Source organism: Bactrocera latifrons, unplaced genomic scaffold, assembly GCF_001853355.1.
Source record: "Bactrocera latifrons isolate USDA-ARS-PBARC rearing strain unplaced genomic scaffold, ASM185335v1 scaffold_679, whole genome shotgun sequence".
Classification (NCBI taxonomy): Eukaryota; Metazoa; Arthropoda; class Insecta; order Diptera; family Tephritidae; genus Bactrocera; species Bactrocera latifrons.
In genome coordinates this window covers 41,749-52,677 of record NW_017537355.1, presented here as the reverse complement: position 1 = coordinate 52,677, position 10,929 = coordinate 41,749, and the positions used below count along the sequence as shown (strand labels likewise).

Below are 10,929 nucleotides of genomic sequence, written 5' to 3'. Positions count from 1 at the left end.
CACGAACAAAATTACTCAACGTTAGAAAAGGAGCTGTTAGCCATTGTGTGGTCAGTAAAATATTATCGTCCATACCTTTACGGTCGAAAGTTCCTAGTCCRAACTGATCACCAGCCCCTGAAATGGCTTTATTCGCTTAAGGACCCAAATTCGCGAATCATCAGGTGGAAAATTTTACTATATGGGTTTTACTTTGATATCGAATACATAAAAGGCAAGGAGAATAACATGGCGGACTTTCTGAGCAGAGTGCAGCTGACTCAACCGCCTTTAGCTGAACTAGTACTATGAACATAGTGTGGAGGAAAGTTTAATAATAAATTTTTCATGGTAAATAAAATCGTCAACAAATACAGAACGCAAATTAGATTACTAAAAAATAAACATAAGGAAATAGATAAATATTCTTTACTTTACTTTTCAAAAAATATAAAATATTATACGTGTCTGAAAATGATTTAAATAATACACATTATTTGAATGATTTGTTCAGACGAGAGTTAAAAAATGGAAAAGTTGGTATATACTCGGAACTCGAAGATAATAAATACAATATAATTCAAAATAAATTAACACAATTATTTTCTAACAATAATAAAATAAACTTTACAAAATGTTTACTAAAATTGCACGTGATGTTGCATCCGAGGAATCTTTGTTGAGTATCATTGATGATATTCACACGAAAGGTAACCACAGAGGAATTCATGAAAACTACAATGAACTAAGAAATTAATAAAACTAATAAATAGATACTGTAATAATTGTAGAGTTTGCAATGAAAATAAATACGATAGAAAACCCATAAATAAAAAATTTCAACATACTATAACACCAGAAAAACCTAATCAAATAATATATATAGACATTTTTTAAATACAAAAAATTTCATTTTTAACAACAATCGATAAATTCACTAAGTTGGGGACAGCACATAAATTAAACGATAAAAATATGGTAACAGTAAAAACTAAAATTGAAGAGCGAATCGCGTTCTTAGGAAAACCTGATAAAATTGTTATGGATAATGAATTTAATAATGCGCCATTAAAGCCTATAAACTGAATTGAAACATAAAAAGCAAAAAAAAAGAAGAAAAAAATTTAGAAATAACAAATATAAGTAGGTACCCATAATTTACAACGTAATTAAAATGTTAAATTGAATTCTCTAAAACGATATATATGTAAATCTCTTTTTTTATTTTCAAATGTATAATCGTAAACTTAAATTTTATGTCTACCTTTTCTAATATATTTTTACCGAGCTCGATACATAAATATGTAAAACTCTTTCTTTCCTTGCTCTCACTCTCGAATAAGATTTACTGCTCATTTTAAATACTTATTTTTTTTCAGTTGAACTCAACGTGGTTAACAGATTTTTGGATAATCGTTAAGTTAGTTGAAGAGTAATGATCAAACAATAAAGAGTCATAACAAGTCATAACATTCAGTATTTAATTCAGCTGAATATTTCTAGCTAATATATGTGTATGTGTGTATGTATGTATGCTGCAATCATCCCAGTTAGAATAGTGGCGGTCATGTTACCTAGTGATGCCGGTAATGCGTGCCGGTTTAATTATCACCAATTACTATCACGTTCTTCAAATCAAAAAAGCTCCCAAAACATTTGCATACATGTGATCTTTTATCACCTTATCGCTCACATACTTTCTGCTGTAATAAAACTATATCCTTCTAAATATAAATTTATTTTTTTATACATATTTTTTTTTTTAATTTTAATTATTCTTCTTCTTAATTGCCGTAGATACCGCTTACACGATTATAGCCGAGCTAACAACAGCGCGCCAGTCGTTTCTTCTTTTCGCTACGTGGCTCCAATTGAATATTCCAAGCGTAGCCAGGAACGGAGTGGAGTTCTTCTTTTTCCTCTGCTTCCCCTGGCGGGTAGAGCGTCGAAGACTTTCAGAGCTGGAGAGTTTTCGTCCATTCGGACAACATGACCTAGCGATCATAGCCGCTGCCTTTTAATTCGCTGAACTATGTCAATGTCGTCCGGCAACGTCGACTCATCAGTTGTTCACATCGTCCAAGCCTCTGCACCATATAGCAGGACGGGAATTATGAGTGACTTATAGAGTTTGGTTTTTGTTCGTCGAGAGAGGACTTTGTTTCTCAATTGCCTACTCAGTCCGAAGTAGCACCTGTTGGCAAGGGTTATCCTGCGTTCGATTTCTAGGCTGTCAACTGACTGTTTGTTTGTCGATATTTCGTCTTGCCCTCGTTCACTGCCAGACCCATTTGTTTTACTTCCCTGTCCAGTCTGGAGAAATCAGAACCAACGGCGCGGGGGTTGAGGTCGATGATATCAATATCATCGGCATACGCCAACAACTGTACACTCTTATAGAAGATGGTACCTTCTCTATTAAGTTCTGCAGCTCGAACTATTTTTCCAAAAGCAGGTTGAAGAAGTCGAACGATAGGGAAAGGCCTTGTCTGAAACCTCGTTTGGTATCGAACGGCTCGGAGAGCTCCTTCCCGGTTCTGACGGAGCTGCGGTGTTGTTCAACGTCAGTTTACAGAGCCGTATTAGTTTTGCGGGGATACCAAATTCAGACATCGCGGCATAAAGGCAGTTCCTTTTCCATGCAGAAGTCAAGGTCTTCGTTTTAACTCCCAACCAGGCCTGATCGATAATTTGTAGGCAAATCGCTTTATTAAAGTGGTCCTTCCAGAACACTCGAAGGGTGAGGTTTGTGTTCTCCGTCACTTCAAATCAGCGCCGAAGCAGATGCTTGGTGTATAGCTCTTTAAAATTAGAAATTACTTGTTGAACCATGGGCTGCAGGATAGGAGTGGTGTTGGGTTGTAAGTAGAGAACCTTTATGAATTTTAACTCCTCGAGGATGTCCTCTTCGAGGTTTGGTGGATGAGCAGGGGCATTGTCGAGGATGAAAAGGGCTTGCACGGTTATTTTCCTGTAGATATTCTTAACAGTAGGACCGAAAATGAGGTTTACCCACTCCACAAAGAACTTTTTGGTGACCCATGCCTTCGGGTTAGACCTCCACATAACTTGCAGTTTTTCTTTAAAAATCTTATGTGATTTAAATGCTCTGGGGTTTTCCGAATTGTACACGATCAGGGGCTTGATCTTGCAGTCGCCACTCGCATTGGCGCACAGTGCAAGAGTCAATCTGTCCTTCATAGGTTTGTTTCCTGGCATCATCTTCTCCTCTGCCGTTATATATGTTCTTTTCGGCATCTTTTTCCAGATCAGCGCTGTCTCATCACAGTTGAAGACTTGCTGAGAGATGTATCCTTTGGCTTTTATTAGATTGGAAAATGTTTTTATGTAATCCTCAGCTGCCTTAATATCTGATCTTGCTGTCTCATTATGTCTGACAACGGAGTGAATACTGCTCCTCTTTTTAAAATTTTCAAACCAGCTCCGTCTGGCTTTAAATGACTCTTCCGATGCCTCGTCGATGGAAGTCAGCGGGGTTTGCTTCAGCAAATCTCCGTAGATCGCTCTTGCCTTCTCGCAAATGATGGTCTGCGCCAATTTATCTCCTTGGATATGCTTTCCCACACCATCAGCAGTTTCTCCATATTTTCATGAAGGGAGGTTCGCAGCTTGGAAATTATCGTAATTCCCTTAGCCGGCGTTACACTCTTTACCGACTCCTTCCGTTTAAGCACAGAACATATCATGTACGTACTACGGTCATACTGCCTCGACAAGTCAACAACTCGAACACCTTACTCATGTATTTCTATAATTTCTCGTTTTAATTCAATACTCATCATCTTTTTCTTAGCACTTAACTTTTTACAAACTTTCTTCCGATCCATGGTTTTAAAAATAAATAAACTACAACTGTAAATGTAAGCGCAACACAAAACGCGAAGACAACTGCACAACTTATCACAGTGATGGCGCGACTGCGTGTTACTACTGAACCGAACCGAACCGAACCGGACTTGTATCTCGAATTTCGCTCGTAACTAAAAGCAAAAAATCACTTGCTCGTCGGCTTGTATTTCGAAAAACTCGTATGTTGGGGCATTCGTATGAGATACCACTGTATACATATACATATATCTAAAAAATTATTATATTATCATTCCTCAACTTTTCGCTTCCTATATTTGTTTTGCTTGTATCTATTGTGGCTCATTTCGATGGACTTTCACATTTGTTGTTCGAAATTTGCAAGTCCACAAGTGATGAATGAATCTATATAAAATGTAATGAAAAATCAATTTAAAAAATATGTTTTTAGGTAAATATGTATATATTAAATTTAAGATATAATTTGTTGGACAGCAGAAATTTTGATAGCGGTTCCTTGCCTCTCCTACCGTCCCAGTTACACAAGATCAAGAATTCGTTAGTGTACAGATGCTACAACACATCACATACACTCTCGGAACTGCCTTTCATCCTTAAAACAAACTGTTTCTGTAATTTGAAAATATTATTCAAAGAAATATTGTTTATTGAAGAAATTGTATACATTACTAACCGTTGCTGTAGCAAATTCTTCGTAATTAAGTTTTTCTTCCATTTTCAAAGCTGCAGCTAGTGTTGTTAATGGCAGGGTGGAAGAAATTTCTGTTTGTGTGTTGTCGATTTCTTCGCCAGTCAGTCGGCATACTGATTGGTAAACTTTTCGAATTAGCACCTAACATTCGTGGACGGTTTCTTGTTAAGCCATTTCTTTGCTTTTTTGAATTATCTGAAAACTTAAGTAATACTTAAAAAACAATATCTAAACAATACGTTCTCCTTGTATTGATGAATACTTATAGAACAATAAAAACTTTTATCGACATAAACTTACCTTTTCCTTCAAAAAGCTGTCTATCTTCCTTTCCATATTATCAACTTTTGAAGACAATTCTTGTAGTTGGGTGGAAATAGTTTTTAACATGTTAAAAACATCTGAAAAAGGTATACACATAATAAAGTATTTAATTCAATTTTTAAGAAATGCTTTTTATTGGATTACCCTTTCCATCCACAATCTAATTGTTTACTCGTTGCTTTGAGAAGCTTGCCTCTGAGTGGTAGCAACCAGAAATGTTGAACTTCGTAAAAAAAAATTTAAAACTAAAATTACAATTTTACATGTACCCTTTACGGGAGTCGAAGGCGTTGTTGGGCATTCCTCAAAACAGGTTTCATCGAATAGCGCTGGTGAATCCATCTGATTCAGAAATAAAGATCACAATCAAAATCTACAACTTTTTCATAAACTTCCACAAATTTAGACGCACTTAGATTAAAAGGCTTTTTTCCCGGCACATACATACATACATAAGTATATGGACTAAATGAATTTTTCTTCATATTGAATTATTATTTTCTCTACTCACCCTTTTTCCAAATATTATTGTAGTCACAAAATGTTCACAAATATTAAACGAAACACAATTCGATGAGATTTAAATATTTAATAATTTTGCATAAATATGCACAAGCACAAATCTGCACAATTCGTTTCGCGACGCGTTTGTAACCGATATTTTTTTTCTTCGAATTCAATTTGTCACAACAAACAAGCAAACGTCAAATTCAGGGTATCATGCTGTACGCTTCACATCCATCGTTTTCAATACACGGTGACTTAACATCTATTGAGTCAAGAACTTATAATATGAATAGTAATATAATATTCTACAATAGATTGACTTTGTACTCATTTCAAAGATTTTTGAGGGAGTGTTAGTATCAAATGCGTGTCTTTGTAGTTTGGTTCCTGTACACATGATATCATTAAGACTTCTACCATTGTATGTTTTGTTGTTATATTATATTCTCGAATAACAGCTTGATGAAGTAAATAATATTTACCTTTTTGTTTGTCATCAAATTTTCTCATATGACCACGGTCTATATATTTTTTGATGAAGTTGCTGTATTCTTCTTTGAATTTGTTGTTGCTCTTAAATTTATTTTCCATTGATATCAGACGCGCTACTGCTTGCTTACGTGATTGTCCTAATTCTTTATCTTTTCTGAATGGAAATTCCACAATAAATCTGTCATCTGTATCTCTTGTTTTAGTTTCTTCGTACTGCTTTAAGGTGGTGGTATCTTCTTGTATATCATCATCAGTTAATACGTCTTCGATTTCCCAAAATCGTTCCAAATTAGTTACCGCTATCGTTTCTAGTACCAATACATATTCTCCACTTGTTGTCTTTGCTCTTATTTGAGCTGTAGCAAGTATAACAGCTATTTATCGTGGAGCTATTTACTGTGAAGCTATTTATTGTGGACATATCTTTTGAATCTTCTGCATTGCAGTAAAGTGTTACCTATTATTTTACAGTAGCTGCTTGATTGGACTCGCATTATTCCAGCTATTATCGACTTTGAACATGTAAACAACACACACGATTTTAACTAAGATGTTCTTTATCAGCCACTGTTTTTAATGTTTGAAAGTGTTGATCCAAAAAATCTCTGATGTCCGATAATTATTAAATTTCTCTCGTCCTTTTATCTGTTTGCTCATACAATTTCAGTCCTTCTTTGTCTAACTTCCGGACAATTACACGCACAATAAATAAATCATTCAATGCTTATTCCCAGTGACTCTATAGCGTGAAGACACTCATTTGTTGTATCTAATAGTTGTCTCACGCTTTCAGCATTGTCACTATTTATATTTGGTTTATTCATTATTCTATCCCACTGTGTTGTGAACACCTTTTTTGTCATACCTTTGCTTTAGCAGACTCCGTGCAGCTTTATAATTTTTTGTTGAAATTTGTAGGTGCTGTATTAATCGCGCAGTTTCGCCTTTTAAGTAGAGACGAAGCATTTTTTCTGCGCTCGTCAACTCTTCGTTTATGTGTATCATAAGTATTTCTTGTTATAATTATTTCTTGGTATAAAAAATTGAACATTCTTTAATATCGCCGTAGAATAATGGAATTTTTAATTTTCTAAATCCAAGTTAGGGCAATAAGAAATTGTATGCTCTTCTTTTTGTAATTTCTTTTTTAAATTTTGAAGCTTTTCGTAATATTCGTCATTAATTTTTTTGAATATATCCTAAATTTCTTCATTGAAATCTAATTTGCTTTTTAGATTTTGGATTTCAATGCATAAAAAGTCTAAGCACTTCATTTGATCTTTGTCGATCATTAATTCCAAACTTAGATCTTCTATTTTTCTTCTGAGGTTTTCAAATTTCCGCATGCATATATAGATTTTTTTCGATCTGGACTGTTGTATCGTATTTTACTTCAATTTGCTTATCAAATTCGACTAGAGGTTTGTCTTCTGCAATACTTATCTTTAATGCATGGATTGCCTCGTCAATTTTAGTCATAGTGTTATTATATATGTGACCTGGTCTACGAAAAGGGAGCTAMCGTGCGAAAACTAGTTTTCTGGGAAACAGCTGTTAAAAATCTCATCTTCCATCCGAATCAACTAAAAAGTGAAAATTGATTTTTCGGATTTTTTGACACCTAAGCTCCCTTTCCGTAGACCAGGTCACATATAGTCTTCTTGAAGTAATCTTCTTCTTCTATCCCATGCACCATTAGCTTTTCGTGGTTGGCATCGAACTCTTTGTGGTACTTTCCAAGAGCTTTAATGCTTTTCTCAATTTTTGTTTTCCTTAAAGCCTTTGATGACATAGTCGTGGACGTGTACAACACCTTTTCGACTAAATCTGCTTAGGCTTGATACCCATTTTGAGAATTTTTCGCAATACTTCTGCTATTTCTTATTCTCCAAAGAAATCGTTTTAGGTATTTTTTTGGTCGCCTCGTTGACCTTGCTGTGCCTCGACTCACAGCCGCTGAATATTTCTTGGATAGCAGTTAAATCCCTGCGTTTAGTCTCTGCTTAAACAGCTAATGTGATCAATTTAATATGCAGGAATATATAACCGTCCTACAATTATTATTATTTATTTATACACCCGTCCTACAATTAAATTTTGCCTGTATTTTTAATAATATCAGGGCTTTTTTGAATTTGGCTCTTTTTTATCGATAGGACCAATTGTTATAAACTCAATGAAGATTTTATCAAACCTTATGACTTGTGGTGGGAAATGAAAAGACCTTCACTGGGCTGAAAATTATTTCCTTTCGATTTTATTTTGGTATTTTCATTACTTAAATACTATTTTAGAAAACTATATTAAATAGCTAATATATGTGTATTTGTGTATGTATGAATGGATGTATGTATTGCAGCATATTCCCTGCCAGCCAAAAGTGGTGAAAAAACAGTAGGTTTTGAAACCCTCAGAAGTAGTGAAAAGTGGTGAGCTCGCTATAGGCCGCGTGAAGATTCTAACCACATGTGATCACACATCTCTGTGTGGTATTCAGCAGTGTCATATAAATTATTTATGTAAAAATATAGCTGAACTACTATAATTACCCTAATCGTCATCTGAAGCGGGTTGCATTTTTTGATTCCTTTTTTGTAGAATTCTAAGCAAATAGTTCAAATATAAATTTTTTCATTTTTATTTACTAATAATGTCTGAAAATAAAGAATAATTAAATAGAATTAGATAGAAAAGAAAGATTTGTTATATAAAACAGTCCCCGACTAATATTCGTGTCGAGCAGTTGTGTCGTTGTTATCTCCGAGTTTCCGCTAATCATTTAGCAACCCGCGAGTGCTTCTACTTTGCTTAAGCTACTCTTGCAAACATATTTGGCTTGCCGTATATAAAAAACGCCTCAATGACTCCATCCATGTCACCCTCAGCAAAACAAATCGATTCCAGTGTTCAATTAGATGAGTTTGAGTATGCTCTATCCGGAGTAAGCGGCAAAACCCCCGCTTTAGATAAAATATCTTACYCTATGATCAAAAACATGCCAATTGAGCTCAAGCAATGAATCGTCAAACTTTACAATAAAATACTGGACACCGGTATTTATCCCCAATTTTGGAAGCCATCGGGCGTAATCCCTATTCTTAAACCCAATAAAGAATCAACAGATATCGACAGCTATAGACCAATCTCTCTCCTACCATGCTTAGGCAAACTTTTCGAAAAAATAATTGCGAACCGGATATCGTGGTACGCCCAGCGGAATGAGTTGATGACACCTAATCAAGTCGGTTATAAAAGAAGCCAAGGCACGTTGGATGTATTACTCCACCTCGACCACTCCATCTGCAACGCTCTGTCCAGTAGGAATCATTTATCTATATTATCCTTAGATTTCAACAAAGCCTTTGGTAAAATCGGCACCCACATTGTGCTGCGGCAATTAAAAAACTGGAAGAAAATTTTGAATTTCGTTAAAAGCTTACTCACTAACCGTAAATGGAAAGTAAATGTTAATGGATTCTTCTCCTCCACACTTCCACTCTCAAATGGCACGCCGCAAGGTTCGCCACTTTCAGCATTCCTCTTCATCACTGCCTTTGATGAGATAAGTCGAATAGTAAACACGCACAAAGGAATCGAGCACCAAATGTATGCAGATGATGTCGTAATTTACACCAATCGTTCCGTCCTCAACGCAGCCGAACATACATTTTCCAATGTCCTCGATGAAATCTCTGAATGGTCGCTAGTTTCCGGTGCACAGCTATCACTAGAAAAAACKCATATCCTCCATATATGCAGAAAAACAAATTGCAGCGGAATAAAACTTTGCTTTAACAACACTAACATAGAATGTACAAAAGAATTAAAAATTCTAGGATTAGTTTTTGACTCGAAGTATAACTTTAATTCGCATTGTAAATACATTAGAAACCCTTTCCAATCAAGATTAAACATTGTAAAATATCTTCGTCAAAATACTCGTTAATACATCCAAATACGCTCATCAGTGTTGTCAGATCACTTCTCCTTTCAAAGATCGACTATGCGCTTCCGCTTTACGGACGAAGTTCGAAGAACAACATCAAGCTTATATGTGCCCCATACCACTGCGCGATACGCCGTAGCCTCAGAGCTTTTCCAACATCACCAACTGAAATCATTCTTGCGGAGTCAGGTCTACCAAGTGTACAAAATAGGATTGAAGACGCAACCCACCGACTGCTATCAAAAGGGGTTGAAAGCACAAACTCATCGCTGACCAAGGCCTTTGCTACTTCGCTGAGGCGTACCAGGCTACCAAGATTTCTTTCAGCAATAACAAAATGCGTTATGTTAGCAAAAAAAAATTTTTCTTCCACTGTCTGTGGGGAAAAAAGTAAAGCCCCTTCATCCTCATTGGCTAATCCCGTGTGAATCACTCCCTAACAAACTATCCAAGCTGCCCAAACAGAACACAGCAAGCGATGTTTTCAAAAAAACGTTTTTTGGAATGGAGCATGAATACGAAAAAAATTGCTGGAAGTTGATCTTCACAGACGGATCTAAGTCATCCGAATACACCTCCTTTTCCGTGGTCACGAAAACAGGTAATACAATCTGCAACTGGCATCTTCCTCATATGTGTTCGGTTTTCTCAGCAGAGGCATCTGCCACATTGAAGGCGGTCGAGCATGCAAAAAAACACAATGGTAAATACCTCATTTGCACCGATACCAAGTCTTGCATCTCAGCCATTAAGTCGTTATCAAATTACAATCCGATAATAAGCAAAATCAGAGACGTCGTGATCAGCGCTCCGAGAAAAATCAAAATAATGTGGATTCCGGGCCACGTGGGAATACCCGGCAATCACCTCGCTGACGCCGCTGCCAAAAGTGTCAAAAACATACCGGCTCTTATTTACAACTATCTTTCGAAATAAGACATACGCAACTTCATCAAACACAAGAAGCTCGAAGAAAACTTAAATGCTTGGAAACTACACACGCACAGTTACGCCATCATCAACCCAGATAGAATACCAACCTTGTATGGGCCCACCACGAAAATAAGCGCCATCAAAGCATACACTCGCCTCAGGATCGGACACACCATCCTAACTCACTCGAATATACTTATGGGAAAAT

General features: G+C 36.0%; 1 long non-coding RNA gene across 1 annotated transcript in view; it reads right to left on the bottom strand.

Annotated features, from left to right (window-relative positions):
- Nucleotides 1–8,127: 8,127 nt before the first annotated feature.
- Nucleotides 8,128–10,929, bottom strand: part of LOC108975629 — a 3,547-nt gene continuing 745 nt past the window's right edge. Inside the window, exon 3 of the long non-coding RNA XR_001993882.1 lies at nt 8,128–8,444. This is a non-coding gene — a long non-coding RNA (uncharacterized LOC108975629). The remainder of the gene's footprint in view (nt 8,445–10,929) is intronic.